At 51.2% G+C, this 16,753-nt stretch overlaps 1 long non-coding RNA gene across 1 annotated transcript; it reads right to left on the bottom strand.

Moving 5' to 3' along the window:
- Positions 1–15,194: 15,194 nt before the first annotated feature.
- Positions 15,195–16,753, bottom strand: LOC127484755 (uncharacterized). The gene is made up of 2 exons (XR_007911969.3): positions 16,521–16,753; positions 15,195–16,199 (listed from the first exon to the last, which is right to left on the bottom strand). It is a non-coding gene; the product is annotated as an uncharacterized LOC127484755 (long non-coding RNA).

The following is a 16,753-nucleotide window of genomic DNA, read 5'->3' as shown; positions in this document are numbered from 1 at the left end:
TCCTGAAGGTCATTGTCCACATGGCCATCACGTGGCAGAGTCCAGCGGTGGGGCAGGAGACCGGGAGTGCAAGCGTCTGTGTACTTCTGTCCGTCTGATGATAAAGCCATCAAGAATGCTAATCCAGGCCGGCGCCGTGGCTCAATAGGCTAATCCTCCACCTTGCGGCGCCGGCACACCGGGTTCTAGTCCCGGTCTGGGCGCCGGATTCTATCCCGGTTGCCCCTCTTCCAGGCCAGCTCTCTGCTATGGCCAGGGAGTGCAGTGGAGGATGGCCCAGGTGCTTGGGCCCTGCACCCCATGGGAGACCAGGAAAAGCACCTGGCTCCTGGCTCCTGCCATAGGATCAGCGCGGTGCGCCGGCTGCAGCGGCGGCCATTGGAGGGTGAACCAACGGCAAAGGAAGACCTTTCTCTCTGTCTCTCTCTCTCTCACTGTCCACTCTGCCTGTCAAAAATAAAAAAAAAAAAAAATAAAAAAAAAAAAAAAAAAAAAAAAAGAATGCTAATCCAATAGGATCACTTCCTCAAGGCCCCACCTCCCAAATACGGTGATTGGATTCAGTCCGACCTTCTTAGTTGAATCATTAACGTAAGACTTTGGGGACTAAACTCCAGAGGGCAGGCGGGTGAAAAATATTCGAACCATAGCAGCCACTAATGAAGGAACAGCACGTGGGGCCTGACTCAGGGCTTCCCCCGTCCTGTCTCCCATCCTGCACCCTGCTGCAATGCATCGGGCTTTCCTGTCCTTGATGAAGCTGCGTTTACAGCTGGGTGAGCTGACTGCAGACTTTGCCCCTGACCTGCCCTGTTTTGCCACATCCACCTCTGCTGGCTGTTTCCCCGTTTCTCCTGGTTCCTAGGAGCCAAAGCCTTCTATTTTTTTTTAATTCAATCCATTTTTAAACTTTTTTTTTTTTTGACAGGCAGAGTGGACAGTGAGAGAGAGACAGAGAGAAAGGTCTTCCTTTGCCGTTGGTTCACCCTCCAATGGCCGCCGCGGCCGGCGCGCTGCGGCCGGCGCACCGCGCTGATCCGATGGCAGGAGCCAGGAGCCAGGTGCTTTTCCTGGTCTCCCATGGGGTGCAGGGCCCAAGCACCTGGGCCATCCTCCACTGCACTCCCTGGCCACAGCAGAGGGCTGGCCTGGAAGAGGGGCAACCGGGACAGAATCCGGCGCCCCGACCGGGACTAGAACCCGGTGTGCCGGCGCCGCTAGGCGGAGGAACTTTTTTTTTTTTTAAGATTTATTTTGGGGGCAGTGCTGTGGCATAGATGGTAAAGCCACCACCTGTGGTGCTGGCATCCCGTATGGGCACTGGTTTGAGTCCCGGCTGCTTCACTTCTGATCCAGCTCTCTGTTATGGCCTGGGAAAGCAGAGAAGCCCCTGCACCCACGTGGGAGGCCCGGAGGAAGCTCCTGGTTCCTGGCTTCGGATCAGCCCTGATCCGGTTGTTGGCAGCCATTTGGGGAATGAACCATAATATGGAAGACTCTCTCTTGCTCCCTGCCTCTCGGTAACTCTGCCTTTCAAATAATAAATAAATAAATCTTTATAAAAAAAAAGTTCACTATAACAAAAAACAGACACGCACAAGAAAATATGCCTTTCTTCTGAAAAAAAAATTATTTGAAAGGCAGAGTTAGAGAGAGAGTGAGAGAGAGAGGTCTTCCATCCTGGTTCACTCCCCAAGTGATTGCAATGGCTACAGCTGGGCCGATCACAAGCCAGGAGCCAGGAGCTTCTGGGTCTCCCACGTGGGTGCAGGGACCCAAGGACTCGGGCCATCTTTCGCTGCCTTCCCAGGCGCATTAGCAGGTAGCTGGACTGGAAATGGAGCAGCCAGGACTCAAACCGGTGCCCATATGGGATGCCGGAGCCACAGGCTATACCACAGCACCGGGCCCGTGCATCCAAGCCATCTAAACCTGGGGCCCAAGCTGTATGGTCATCGCAGAAACTCCAGTTCTGCCCACAGCTAACCCCTGACCTCTCCTCTTCACTCTGGGGTTGCAGCTGAATATAACTATGGCTAACTGCCTGCCATGCCCACCACAGTATTAACATGCTCAAGCCATCAACAACCCCATTACCCTTTTTCTCATCGGAACACTTAGCTGTGTGGTTGCCAATGTGTATTTTTAAATCATGGAAGTCTGTTCAGACGTCTTGAGGTCCCATCTGCAAAGGAGAAGTGGAACTGCACCCAAAGATGCTTATTAGCCCTGCCCAAGGGCTCCCCAAGCCCTGGAGCTCCAGGGAGGAAGGTCAGGAAATCTCTGCCAAGTGAGGGCGCTTTGTGCTACCTCGCAACCTTTGCCATGTCCGCAAACCCTCTGTACTATAATTTACCAAATACTTTCTTTTAAATTAATATACTTTAAACTTTTTTTTTGTTTGTTTTAAGGCTTATTTATTTGTTTGAAAGGCAGAATTACAAATAGGGAAAGACTCAGAAAGATCCTCTGTCCGCTGGTTGACTTCCCAAATGGCCACAACACCCAGGGCTGGGCCAGGCCAAAGCCAGGAGCCAGGAACTCCATCCAGGTCTCCCACATGGGTGGCTGGGGCCCAGTACTTGGACCTTCTGCTGTTGCTTTCCCAGGTGCATTAGCAGGGAGCTGATTGCAGGTGCAGCAGCCAGGACTTGAACCAGTGCTCTTATGGGATTCCAGCGTCCCAGGCAGTGGCTTAACCCATTGTGCCACAACACGGACCCCCAAACTTTAAAAGGAAATTTTAATCACTTAGTGAATGCCTATGAAGGTGCTTTAAAAAGTTTGTAGAAAATGGAATTAGAAGTTTATTTTGGTGCAACAATTTCAAAATATATATATTTGAGGGGTGTGGTAGAATGAGAACCCCCTCCTACGCCCCTTTCCTTGTCCTTGTCCTCGGTCTAAGTGACCCCAGGTTAGGCACACACCGCCCAGAAGCATACATCGCTTCTCGGCTCCCCCTTTTACTTTGGGTTCGCCCGGCGAATTCACATAAGGGACTGATCATTCCCAGAATTCAGAACCAAGTCATCTTCCCTCACTCGAGAGAGGTGACGCCCCGGAGTCACCGTGTGGGCACACGGCTTGACCTAAGGAACCAAGGAAGTCCCCCACTAAGCACAGGACATACGGACGATCTGACACACCACTGTCCGTCTAACGTAGGGAGCCCCTGCAGAATGCCATCAGCCGCTGAGGGCTAGGAATTTGCTTTGTTCTGGCAGCAGTGCTGTGCGTGTCTTTCCTTTGGCTAGAGTTGGCGTGGCGTGCCGCTCTTAAGCGCTCAGACGTGGGAGAGATACCCCCCTCTCAGCAGCCCACACAGATACTAAACACAGCGAATCTGTGAGTGCTAAGAGCCTGACACTCCAGGTGTCTGTCTCACAGACAACAGTTGATGACTTAGGGGGAGAGAGCTCCCACGGTGACAATGACATGACAGCAGACACCGCAGCAATGCCTGGTCAGCCACCCCCACATACCTGTGGGATGAACTTAGATGACCTCCAGTTAATAATAACCCATGCGAGGTCCTCCCACCCACACCCAGTGAGGATCTCCACATTTGTGGCAGCCCCTGGGCACCCCAGGCTCTCAGGGCAGCTGCTAGACCCATCCCACCCGCATGTTTGCCGTCAATGTAGGAGCGGACGCAGAATTCCTGGATTCCAACGCCCATAAAAAGGCTTCTGCTAACCAAGGGCCGAGGATATGCTTGTGTCTTTCCAGAGGATGCGGGACAGCCCATTTGGGTACCAGCCAGAAACATCAAGCCTGCAACTGACAGCCAACCAGAACCAGCTGAACCAGACTGAGAGTCCGCCTCGTTAGCAGACGCACCTGCTACCGATTGTCAAGCTGTGCCCTATCATCCTGCCCTGAGGGACTGCCCACAGCCACATCCGCTGCTGCTCTATACCCCACTGGCTCTGGTCAGCCACTCAAACGGCCCACAGCCTGCGTGTGGTCATGCCATTCCTGATTACCGTTGTTCCTCACTCCTACCCCCATCTGAGCAAGCACTCCTGTGGTCTCCTGTTTTGAGGACTGGTTAGTCAAGGATGGGTAAGATCCCCTGGGGGACAACCTAAGACAGGCACAGCGGCATACGGAGACCACATGGAAATGGGGTCAACAATGGTATGGCCAAGGAGCATGCCTCACGTTGCTCAAAAATAAACGAAAAGGGGTAAATGTGGTGGAATGAGAAGGCCATGCCAAGATGGCCACTGGCAAACAAGTGTAGTTACTCAGGAATGGCTTCGGGAACCACCTGGTAACAGAGCCTGCCTGGCAACAGGCTGTGATTGGTTAGGGCATAAACCACCACTTGACCGGATTGGCTGCCTTGGCTATATAAGCAGCTGTACCAACTGAAATAAATGAGTCTGCGGGCTGCTGCCTCTGGCCTGCTTTCAGCCCACTCCTGGGGTCTGTGTGGTGACTCTGTGCCTCTTGCTCCCACTGTGCTCCTCTTCTCAGAAGGAATCCACAGCAACAGAGGGGTCTTCAAAGTTCATGGAAAATACATATTATGAAAAAATCATGCATGGATTTCAGAATTTTTTGCTCCAAGATAAATTCATCTCAATTCCATTAGCTGTGACCGTTTCGAGATACTCATGGGTAGAGCCCAGCATATAGTTCTATCGAATTACAGGCTCTGCTGCAGGTACATATGTGCTGTATCACTATGAACTGTGTATTTCTTTTCTTCTTCTTCTTCTTTTTTTTTTTTGACAGGCAGAGTGGACAGTGAGAGAGAGACAGAGAGAAAGGTCTTCCTTTGCTGTTGGTTCACCCTCCAATGGCCGCTGTGGCCAGCGCATCATGCTGATCTGAAGCCAGGAGCCAGGTGCTTCTCCTGGTCTCCCATGGGGTGCAGGGTCCAAGCACTTGGGCCATCCTCCACTGCCTTCCCGGGCCACAGTAGAGAGCTGGACTGGAAGAGGGGCAACCGGGACAGAATCTGGAGCCCCGACCGGGACTAGAACCTGGTGTGCCGGCGCCGCAGGCAGAGGATTAGCCTAGTGAGCCGCGGCGCCGGCCCAGAACTGTATATTTCTTTTAGCACCTGTGTCCCCCTTCGGTTGCAGGGTGTCTGCTGTAGCTCTAGGCTTCCCATCCATGAGGTTGGAAGCAGGAAGGCAGGGGGTTGAGAAGGGAAAAGTGTCTGCCCTTTCTCAAGGAGGAACAACTATGGAACAAAGTCCTTGTGGTGAAAATGTCTTCCTCTGTCTTGTTCAGAAAACGTAATCCATGGGGCAGGCCCTTGGTGCAGCGGGTAAGGTACTACTTGGGACACGCGCTTCCTGTGTCCGAGTGCCTGGGTTGGAGTCCTGCTCCACTCTGATTCCATCGTCCCTGCCACCCATGGGGGAGCCCTGGGTTGATTTCCCTGCCCCTTGCTTTGGCCTGGCCCAGCTTGCTCCAGGGTTACAGTCATCTGGGAAGTGAACCAGCAAGTGAGGGCCTCTATCTCTGTCTCTCTGCCTTTCAAATAACTTTTAAAAGGATGAGTAAATAATTTTTTTTGAAAATTTAGTTCATCTATGTTAGTGGGCCAGCATTGTGGCAGAGTATAAAACTACCACTTGCGACACCAATATCCCATATGGGCACCAGTTTGGCTGCTCCACTTTGATCCAGCTCCATGCTAGTGCGGGAGGAAAATGGTCCAAGTGCTTGGGCCCCTGCCACCCACATGGGGGACCTGGAAGAAGCTCCTGGCTCCTGGCTTTGCTCGGGCCCAGCACTGCCTCTTGTGGCCGTCTGGGGAGTGACACAGTAGATGGAAGACCTCTCTTTTCTGATTGTCCCCCTCTCTCTCTGTAACTCTTTCAAATAAATAAATACATATTTAAAAACCACAACACTATTAGTTTTTTTCTAGTTGCTATAACAATTTGCCACCAATGGTCAGTTTAAACGGAATGGCTTAAAGCAACAGAAACTGGGGGCTGGCCCTTGGTACAGCGGGTTAAGCCACCAGCATCCCACAGGAGAGCACTGCTTTGAATCCTGGCCACTCTGCTTCCCACCCAGCTTCCTGCTAATGTGCCTGGGAAGGCAGTGAAAGGTGGCCCACCTTCTTGGCCCCCTGCCTCCCAGGTGGAACACAGGATGAGTTCCTGGATTTTGGCTTTGACCTGGCTCAGATGCTATTGTGACCATTTGGGGAGTGAATCAGTAGCTGGAAGATTCTCTCTCTCTCTCTCTCTCTCTGCCTTTCAAGTAAATAAATCTTACACATACACAGCAGAAATTTGTTGTCTCACAGTTCTGAGGCCAGAAATCCAAAATTAGTTCACTGGGTTAAACTTCAAGGTAGGGGAGCAAGGCTGTGCTCCCTCCAGAGACCCGGGGGCAGTCTTGTCCCCGCCCCTTCAGACTTGCGGTGCAGAGCTTCCTGGGCGTGTGGCCACACCACTCCAGTGTTACAGGCCAGAAGCACCAAATGTGTGTGTGTGTGTGTGTGTGTGTCTTTGTTGCTTTTCCCCAAGTGCACTTATGTCACACCTCCCTCTGGCCCCCTTTTCTGAGGATAAATTGGACTGCATTCAGGGGCAATCCAGATAATCCAGGGTAATCTCCCAATCTCAAATCTTTGGTTTAATCACATCAGAAACCGTATATGTATGAGGCAATATTAATAGTCCCAAGAGGGGCCAGCGCTGTGACGTGTGGGTAAAGCTGCCGCCTGCCGGTGCCGGCATCCCGTGTGGATGCAACTTTGAGTCCTGGCTGCTCCTCTTCCGACCCAGCTCTCTGCTGTGGCCTGGGAAAGCAGCAGAAATGGCCCAGGTGCTTGGGCCCCTGCACCCGCGTGGGAGACCTGGAAGTTGCTCCTGGCTCCTGGCTTTGGATTGACGCAGCTGCAGCCATTGTGGCCATCTGGGGAGTGAAACAGCAGATGGAAGACCTCTCTCTCTCTCTGCCTCTGCCTCTGCCTCTGCCTCTCTGTAACTGTTTTTTGAGTAGATAAATAAATCTTTTTTTTTTTTAAAGAGTAGAGGCCATTATTAAGCCTTTTTGAATGACCTAGTAAACCAAAGATTACTTGATGCCCTAAGTGAATTTTAGGTTTATTCTCTAACTTACAGGACAGAATGTTTTCTTCCAGTTGTTGTAAAGAAATCAGGACTTTTCCCCCAGAGACTGCTTCATTACAGAGATTGTTTTTACTCAAAGTTCAATTTACAAAATGTGGTTTAGATCTGTGGGTCTCAATGGGAGTGGTTCTGGGCTATAGGGGACTTTTGGATTTTGTGAGGGTGATTTTCCTGATGGTGACAGTGCTGGGTGTGCACGGGGATACTACAGGCATGGACTGGGGACAGGCTAGGGATACTGGCCAACTCGCAATGTGCAGGATAGCCCTGAACCAAATGTCCCACCAGAGAGACCTTCGTAGGTGAAAACACATTTATAATTTTTTTTTTTTTTTTGACAGGCAGAGTGGACAGTGAGAGAGAGAGACAGAGAGAAAGGTCTTTCTTTTGCCGTTGGTTCACCCTCCAATGGCTGCCGCGGCCGGCGCACTGCACTGATCCGAAGGCAGGAGCCAGGTGCTTCTCCTGGTCTCCCATGCAGGTGCAGGGCCCAAGCACTTGGGCCATCCTCCACTGCACTCCCGGGCCACAGCAGAGAGCTGGCCTGGAAGAGGGGCAACCAGGACAGAATCCGGTTCCCCGACCGGGACTAGAACCTGGTGTGCCGACACCACAAGGCGGAGGATTAGCCTAGTGAGCCGCGGCGCCGGCCACATTTATGATTATTATAAAGCATACACTTGTGGGTGAAGTGTCCCACCCACCAGAGACCTTTGTAGGTGAAAAACACACTTACCATTGCAGTCATCTCGGTATCCAGTGGAGACTGGATCCAGGTCCCTCCGGCTACTAACATCCAGGGATGTTTACATTCCTCACGTACGTGCTTGCTTGGAGCTTATGGGCATCCTCCAAAATAATTCTTCTTACTGATTTATTTGAAGGACATACACACACACACACACACAGAGTCTTCCATTGGCTGGTTCACTCCCCAAATGCCTGCAGCAACCAGGGCCAGGCCAGGACAAAGGCAGGGACCAAGAACTCAGTCCTGGTCTCCCACATGGGTAGCAAGGACCCAAGTACTTGAGCCATCACTTGCCGTCTCCCTGGGTCTGCAATAACAGGAAGATGGAATCAGGAGCTGGAGTGGAGAATTAAACCTAGGCACCCTGATGTACAATGCAGGCAACTTAACTACTAGGCCATGGGGCCAGCACTGTGGCGCTGTGGGTTAACGCCCTGGCCTGAAGCGCCAGCATCCCGTATGGGTGCTGGTTTGAGACCCAGCTGTTCCACTTCTGATTCAGCTCTCTGCTGTGGCCTGGAAAAGCAGCAGAGGATGGCCCAAGTGCTTGGGCCCCTGCACCCGCATGGGAGACCCAGAAGAAGCTCCCGGCTCCTGGCTTCGGATTGGTGCAGCTCCAGCCATTGTGGCCATTTGGGGAGTGAACCATCAGATGGAAGACCTCTCTCTCCACCTCTCCTCTTGCTGTGTAATTCTGACTTTCAAATAATTAAATAAATATTAAAAAAAAAAAAACTACTAGGCCAAAAGTCTGCTCCTTGTTCCTTTATTAAAAGAGTAATAATTATCTGTGCCAGTCAGGACAGGCTAGGTGTGTTACTGTAACAAAATGTCACACACAATTGCAGAATGCCAAGGACTCTACCCATGGAAGTCATCCAGAGTGGCAGAAATTTCATCTCGGTGAGAATCTTCATGATTCCCACAGCAGAGGAAGGGACATTGGTAAAATGCGTGCTGACTACTAAAACTTCTGCCTGGAATGACAGACGGCAGCATTTCTACTAACTTTTCATTGACCAAAGCAAGTCACAAGGCAATGTCTAGCTTGAGAATGAAATCCTCAATTTAAAAGCAGACGGCCCAAATATTTGGTGAGTAGTACTAGTGACAAGCATAGCATTAGACTGACTTAATTTTATTTTTAGCGTCCTATTTTAAGTTCCTGGATCTGGGGCTTTATTTTATTTTATTTTTATTTAAAAATTCAAAAAATATTTTCTTTTTTTGAAGATTGATTTATTTATTTGCAAGGCATAGTTACAGAGAGGCAGAGGCAAAGAGAAAGAGATCTTCCATCTGTTGGTTCACTCCCCAGATGCCTGCAACAACCAGGGCTGAGCCAGGCCAAAGACAGGAGCCCAGAATTCAACCTGAGTCTCCCACCTGGGCGGTAGGAACCCACGTATTTGAGCCATCATCTGCTGCTTGCCAGGGTGCACGTTAGCAGGAAGCCATTCTGGAAGCAGAGTTGTGTCAAGAACCAGGCACTGTGATATGGAATGTGGGCGCCCCAAGCGGTGACTTTAAATGCTGCACTTTTTTTTTTTTTTAATGGGCGAAAGAAAGTATTTTTTTACGTGAATGAAAGTAGAATATATGATTATTGTAGCATATCCACAGGGCATTACAAAAACATTTGTTACAAAAATGGGATATTGTATATGGCAGGGCTGAGAACCATGGTTCCAAATATTTGTGGAGAATCATGAAATTTAGTGTAAAAAATGGTTCAGGGAGGGAGGGCAGTGGATGACAGCCCCTGCTACCCATGTGGGAGACCTGGATGGAGTTCCTGGCTTGTGGCTTTGGCCTGGCCTAGTCCCAACTGCTAAAGCTGTTTGAGAAGCGAACCAATGGATGGAAAAATCTTTGTCTCTCCCTCTCTCTGTCACTCTGCCTTTCACATAATATAAAATAAATCTAAACAGACAGACAGTGGAGGAGTGAGCATTTAGCCTAGCCATTAAGACACTAGCACCCCAAGGGACAAGCGGCGTGCAGTGGGTTAAGCTGCCACCTGGGACACTAGCATCCTACATGGTGGGCTGGTTCGAGTCCCAGCTGCTCCACTGCTGATCCAGCTCCCTGCTAATGTGCCTGGGAAAGCAGCAGCAGATGGCCCAAGTGCTTGGGCTCCTGCAATCCAAGACCCAGAAGACGTTCTTGGCTTCAGCTTTCTCTGGCATTTGCAGCCATCTGGGGAGTGAACCAGAGGCGGCAAGGTCTCGCTCCCTCTCTGTAAGTAACCTTGCCTTTCAAATAAATAAGTCATTTAATTTTTTTAAAGATTTACTTATTTTGAAAATCTGAGTTACACAGGAAGAGGCAGAGACAGAGAAAGAGAGATCTTGCATCTGCTGGTTCGTGCCCCAGATGGATGCAACAGCCAGAGAAGGCTGAAGCCAGGAGCCAGGAGCTTCCGGGTCTCCCATGCGGGTGGCGGGGCCCAAACACTTGTGTCATCATCCTCCGCTTTTCTCAGGCCATTAGCAGGGAGCTGGATCAGAAGTGGAGCAGCCGGGACTCGAACTGGCACTCACACGGAGTGCTGGTGTTACAGGCAGTGACTTTACACGCTATGCCACAATGCCAGGCCCAACAAATCAATCTTAAAGAAGAGGTGGTGGGGATGGGCAGGGCGGCGCTGCGGCGGTATAGTGGGCTGAGCCTCCACCTGTGGTACTGGCATCCTATGTGGGCACCGGTTCAAGTCCCAGCTACTCCTTTTCCAATCCAGCTCTCTGCTATGGCTTGGGAAGACAGTGGAAGATGGCCCAAGTGCTTGGGCCCCTGCACCTGCGCCGGAGACCCAAAGGAAGCTCCTGGCTCCTGGCTTCAGATTGGCCCAGCTCCTGCCATTGCAGCCGTTTGGGGAGTGAACCAGTGGATGGAGCACCTTTCTCTCTGTTTCTCCCCCTCTCTGTCTGTAACTCTGCCTCTCAAATAAATACATAAAATCTTCAAAAACAGGGGCCAGCGCTGTGGTGCAGTAGGTTGATCCTCTGCCTGTGGCGCTGGCATCCCATGCGGGCGCTGGTTCTAGTCCCAGCTGCCCCTCTTCCAGTCCAGCTCTATGCTAAAGCAGTGGAGGATGGCCCAAGTCCTTGGGCTCCTGCACTCACGTGGGAGACCTGGAGGAGGCTCCTGGCTCCTGGCTTTGGATCTGTGCAGCCCTGGCCGTTGCGGCCATCTGGGGAGTGAACCAATGGAAGGAAGAACTTTGTCTCTGTCTCTCCCTCTCACTGTCTGTAACTCTACCTCTCAAATAAATAAATAAAATCTTTTTAAAAAAATCTTCAAAAACAAAGAACAACAACAAGAAGGGGGGCAGACATTGTGGCATAGTGAGTTGAGCCACTATGTGCAACTTGGGCATCCCATGTGGGTGCTGGTTCAAGTCCCGGCTGCTCCACTTACTATCCAGCTCCCTGTTAATGTGCCTGGGAAAGCAGTAGAAGATGGCCCAAGTCCTTGGGCCCCTGCACTCATGTGGGAGACCTGGAAGAAGCTCCTGGCTCCTGGCTTCGGCCTGACCCAACCCAGTCATGGCAGCCATTTGGGGAGTGAATCAGCAGATAGAAGACCTCTCTCTCTCTCTCTCTCTCTCTCTCTCTCTCTCTCTCTATAACTCTGCCTTTCAAATAAATAAAATAAATCTTAAAAAAAAAAAAAAGATCCCAGTGTCCCATATGAGGGTTGCTGAATTTGATATCTGTCTCTGCATTTTACTTCAGAATTCCTGCTAATGCAGACCACGGCAAGCAGCAGTGATGGCTCAAGTAATTGGGTCCCTGCCACCCATGTAGGACAGCTGGATTGAGTTCCCTGCCCCAGCTTGGGCCTGGCCCAGTTCCCAGTGTTGTGGGCATTTAGGGGTGAACCAGTGGATGGAAGATCTCCGTCTCTCTCTGTCCCTCTAGTTTTCAAGTAGATAAAGATAAGCATTAAAAAAAAAAAAAGAGCCATACAGGACTTTATAATTCCAAATGGATTGTTGCTGCAGAAACTAGAAAATTCTGGCAGATAGCCTCTGTGCTAAATAAAATTCAGGTTGGGCTGCTGTAAGTAGATTCTTTCCATTTGACTTATAATAGAATTCTGTAGCACACTTTCCTAAAAACTGCATTTTTTGATCTTACTGTGCACCTGATATAGCACTCAACACTTTTTAATATCTTGTTATTGCTCAAAATGACTTTGAACTTAACAGATGTTTACCAAGCAAAAGTAAGACTTCTATTTGCACAAATACATGTTCACGACCTTAGTCATAACCTTCCAAAACTGGAAACAATCCAGATGTCCTTCACCTGGGAAATGGAAAGCCTTGTGGCATATCCAGACAAGGTAAGCCATTGGTCTAAAAAAAAAAAAATGAAAAACACTAACTGTGAAGCAGGCAGTGAATCAGTGAATCCCAGTGCACTATGCTGCGTGCAGCGTAACACCATCTGTACGATGCTTGGGAATAGGTAGAACCACAGTGAAAGGAAACAGATGTTTGCTGGAGGCTCAGGGAAGACTGCAAAGCAACAGCGGGAGGAATTTTTCCTTTTTTTTTCTTTTTAACGTATTTATTTGAAAGTCAGAATTGGGCCGGCGCCGTGGCTCAATAGGCTAATCCTCCACCTTGCGGCGCCGGCACACCGGGTTCTAGTCCCGGTCAGGGCGCCGGATTCTGTCCCGGTTGCCCCTCTTCCAGGCCAGCTCTCTGCTATGGCCAGGGAGTGCAGTGGAGGATGGCCCAGGTGCTTGGGCCCTGCACCCCATGGGAGACCAGGAAAAGCACCTGGATCCTGGCTCCTGCCATCGGATCAGCGCGGTGCGCCGGCTGCAGTGGCGGCCATTGGAGGGTGAACCAACGGCAAAGGAAGACCTTTCTCTCTGTCTCTCTCTCTCTCACTGTCCACTCTGCCTGTCAAAAAAAAAAAAAAAAAAAAAAAAAAAGTCAGAATTACAGAGAGAGAGAGAGAGATCTTCTATATGCTGGTTCATTTCCCAAATGGTTGCCATGGCTGGGGCTGGGCCAGGCCAAAGCCAGGAGCTTCATTTGGGTCTCCCATGTGAGCACCGGGGCCCACGCACTTGGGGCATCTTCGGCTGCTTTCCCAGGTGCACTAGCAGGGAGCTGGATGGGAAGTGGAGCAGTCAGGACGTGAAGTGGCGTCCATATGGGATGTAGGTGCTGCAAATGGCAGCTTAACTTGCTGTGCCACAGCGCCGGCCCAGGGAAGTCTTCTAAGGAGATAGAACCATTCTGTACCTCAGAGTATGGCGGTGGATACCTGGCAGAATGTGAGTCAAACTCAGAGTTAGGCGGCGCTGCAGCTCACTAGGTAAATCCTCCACCTGCGGCACTGGCACACCAGGTTCTAGTCCCAGTTGGGGCGCCGGATTCTGTCCCGGTTGCCCCTCTTCCAGGCCAGCTCTCTGCTGTGGCCAGGGAGTGCAGTGGAGGATGGCCCAGGTCGTTGGGCCCTGCACCCGCATGGGAGACCAGGAGGAGGCACCTGGCTCCTGGCTTCGGATCAGCATGGTGCGCCGGCCGCAGCGGCCATTGTGGGGTGAACCAATGGAAAAGGAAGACCTTTCTCTGTGTCTCTCTCTCACTGTCCACTCTGTCAGTTACACAGAGAGAAAGGAGAGAGAGAGAGAGAGAGAGAGAGAGAGAGAGAGAGAGAGAAAGTCTTCCATTTAATGGTTCACTCCCCAGATGGCCACAACGGCCGGAGGTGTGTTGATCTGAAGCCAGGAGCCAAAAGCTTCTTCTGGGTCTCCCTTGTGGGTGCAGGGGCCCAAGGACTTGGGCCATCTCCAACTGCTTTCCCAGATCATAGCAGAGAGCTGGATCGGACAAGGAGCAGCCAGAACTTGAACTGGTACCCATCCAGGTCTCCCATGTGGTTGGCAGGGGCCCAAGTACTTGGGTCGTCTTCCATTACTTTCCCAGGTGCATTAGCAAGGAGCTGGATTGGAAGCAGAGCAGTTGGGACCCAAACTGGCATTCAAATGGGATGCTAGCATTACAACCTACCACACTGCAACACCAGTCCCCCTTTCCTTCTTTTAAAATTAAATGAAATTTTTTTCTTAAAGACTTATTTGAAAGGCAGAGTGACTGGGGGCAGAGACAGAGAGTGCTCCCATCTGCTTAATCACTCCCCGGATGTTCACAGCAGTCAGGGCTGGGCCGGGCAGAAGCCAGGAGCCAGGAGTTCTATCTGGGTCTTGCATGAGCGGCAGGGACTCAGGTTCTGGAGCCTTCCACATACACATACTCACAGGAAGCTGGGTTGGAAGTGGAGTAGCCAGGATTTGAACTAGGAACTCCAATACATGATACAGGGGTCCTAAGTGGCAACTTAACCTGCTGTGCCACAACACCACAACATTTTTGAGGGATCTGCCCTCCTGATCAAATTATCTCCCACGGCCTTACCCTCTGATTTAGGTTCCATCGTATGTGTCCTATTTGGGGAACACAAAAGATATCTGAGCACAGAAATCTCCAATACTGGGTTTCTCTTTTCTTTCTTTTTTTTCCTTGTTGAGATTTATTTATTTGAAAGACAGAGTCACAGAAAGGTCTTCCATCCATTAGTTCACTCCCCAAACAACCTCAACGGCCAGAGCTGAGCTAATCCGAAGCCAGGAGCCAGGAGCTTCCTCAGGGTCTCCCACGTGGGTGCAGGGCCCAAGCACTCGGGCCATCTTCCACTGCTTTCGCACGCCATAGCAGTGAGCTGGATTGGCACCAGTGAGCTGGGATTCGAACCAGGGTCCATATGGGATGCCGGCCCTGCAGGCCTGGGCTTTAACCCACTGTGCCACGGCGCCAGCCCCTGGATTTCTAATCTTCATTAGAAAATAGGTTTCTCTTGCAGTATTACTCATGTTGGTAAGAGGCAGTTCAATGCTTCTGTTTCCTCTGTGCCATTTTGGCTCCTCTCTCAGCTCACATTAATCACACAGAGCCTTCCTTCCACCGTCACACCACATCTGAATTTGACTGCTTCTCCCGATTCTCCCCAGACTATGGCTACCCTGATCCACCTCACAGGTCTCTCTGGGATTTTTTCAGTAGCAGTCATTGTTTTGAGCAATTCTTTCTCATTTGTTTTTGCTTATCCCAAGAGCAGCCAGAATGGTATTTACAAGAAGTTTTATAATTACAACGTGTAAGTCTGTCCTATGCCCTCCACAGGTTTCCAGTCAAAGTCATTTCAGTGTCCTACAGGTGTCCCATGTCTGGCCTTCCTACCCTCTCACCCCCTACTCTCCCTTCCTAGCATTCATCCTGTTCCAGGCAATAGCCACATTGCTGCTTTTTAAAAAGATTTATTTATTATTTGAAGGTCAGAGTTACACAGAGAGAGGAGAGGCAGAGAGAGAGAGAGAGAGGTCCTCTGTCTGCTGATTCACTCCCCAACTGGCCGAAATGGCTGGAGCTGTGCTGATCCAGAGCCAGGAGCCAGAGGCCTCCTCCGGGTCTCCCACACGGGTGCAGTGGCCCAAGGACTTGGGCCATCTTCTACTGCTTTCCCAGGCCATAGCAGAGAGCTGGATGGGAAGTGGAGCAGCTGGGACTCAAACCAGTGCCCACATGGGATGCTGGCACTGCAGGCTGGGGCTTTAACCCCTATACCACAGCACCGGCCCCCACATTGATTCTTTGTCCTTCTTTGAACCAGCCGGACTTGCTCCTGCCCCAGGACTTTGGTACATTCAGGCTAGAAAGATCGTCCCAGAGAACAGCTTATTCCCTTGGTTACAGCGTATCTTTTTGTTCGTTTGCTTGGTTTTTAATATTTACTTGCTTGAAAGACAGAGTGACAGAGAGGGATCTTCCATCCACTGGGTCACTTGCCCAGTGGCTGCCACTGGCTGATGCCAGGAGCCTGGAACCCCATCAGGGTCTCCCACTTGGGTGGCAGGGACCCAAGCACTTGGACCATCTTTTTGGTTTTCCTAGGTGCATTAAACAGAGCGGAAGCAGAACGGTGAGGGCTCCAAGGATTCTGACACAGGATGCTGGAGTCGCAAGTGGTGGCTTAACCAGCTGCACCCCCATGCTGGCCTACTTTATCACCATCCATCAATCACTCTAGACATATTTTACTTTGCTGTGTCTCTCCCTACTATAACGTACTCTCCAAGAAGGCTGGGGTTTTTGTCATTTTTTTTTTTTTAACTGATACATCCTTGGTGTCTACGTGGGAGGTGTTCAATCAAATGAGTTAAATGAACAGGTAAGTCTCTTCCCGGGTTTGTCAAGTAACTGTTTTTGACGTCTTCTGCCACGAGAAATGTTTTTATTTTCATATCCAAACCTGTTGGTTAAAAAAAAAAAAAGATTTTTTTTTCAAGGCTCAACTTTTGCCTCCTCAAGGATCTCTCTTTTCTATTTCATTCAACTTTCTGTTGTGGAAAACTTCAGTCATCTCCGCCCGTAATTCCACCAGGGTGCTCCCCGTCCGCCAGCGCTTCAGCGACCCCAAAGTGCTCACAAAGGACGGCCCAGCGGCACGGGGGCTTCTCGGGGCCGCCGTCGCTCGGGCCCCCGCGGGCCGCCCAGCCCGGCCCGGCCCGGCCCGGCCCGCCGCGCGCTCCTGAAGGCGGCGTTTGTCCGGGCTCCGCCCGCGGACACTCACGCTGCCATCTTCAGGCGCGGATCTGGCAAACGCTGCCAGGACGGGAGGAGCCCTGATCTCCAACTGAACAAAGTTTTTCCTTGTGGCCCGCCGGGTCCGGCCCCACCCGGGACAGAGGCCGCCTCACCAACTAGGCCTCGCGGCCGCCGGCGCCGCCCGCGCGCGTCCCCAGCGCCCCCCTCACCGCCGCCCCCGGGCAGCGGCGGTTGGTCGCGCGCCGTCTTCCCTCTCCC

The sequence above is a fragment of the Oryctolagus cuniculus genome, chromosome 1 (assembly GCF_051225735.1).
Source record: "Oryctolagus cuniculus isolate XC-2025 breed Fujian yellow rabbit chromosome 1, ASM5122573v1, whole genome shotgun sequence".
Taxonomy (NCBI): domain Eukaryota; kingdom Metazoa; phylum Chordata; class Mammalia; order Lagomorpha; family Leporidae; genus Oryctolagus; species Oryctolagus cuniculus.
The sequence above is the reverse complement of the archived record's forward strand: the minus strand, read 5'-3'. Positions and strand labels throughout refer to the sequence as shown.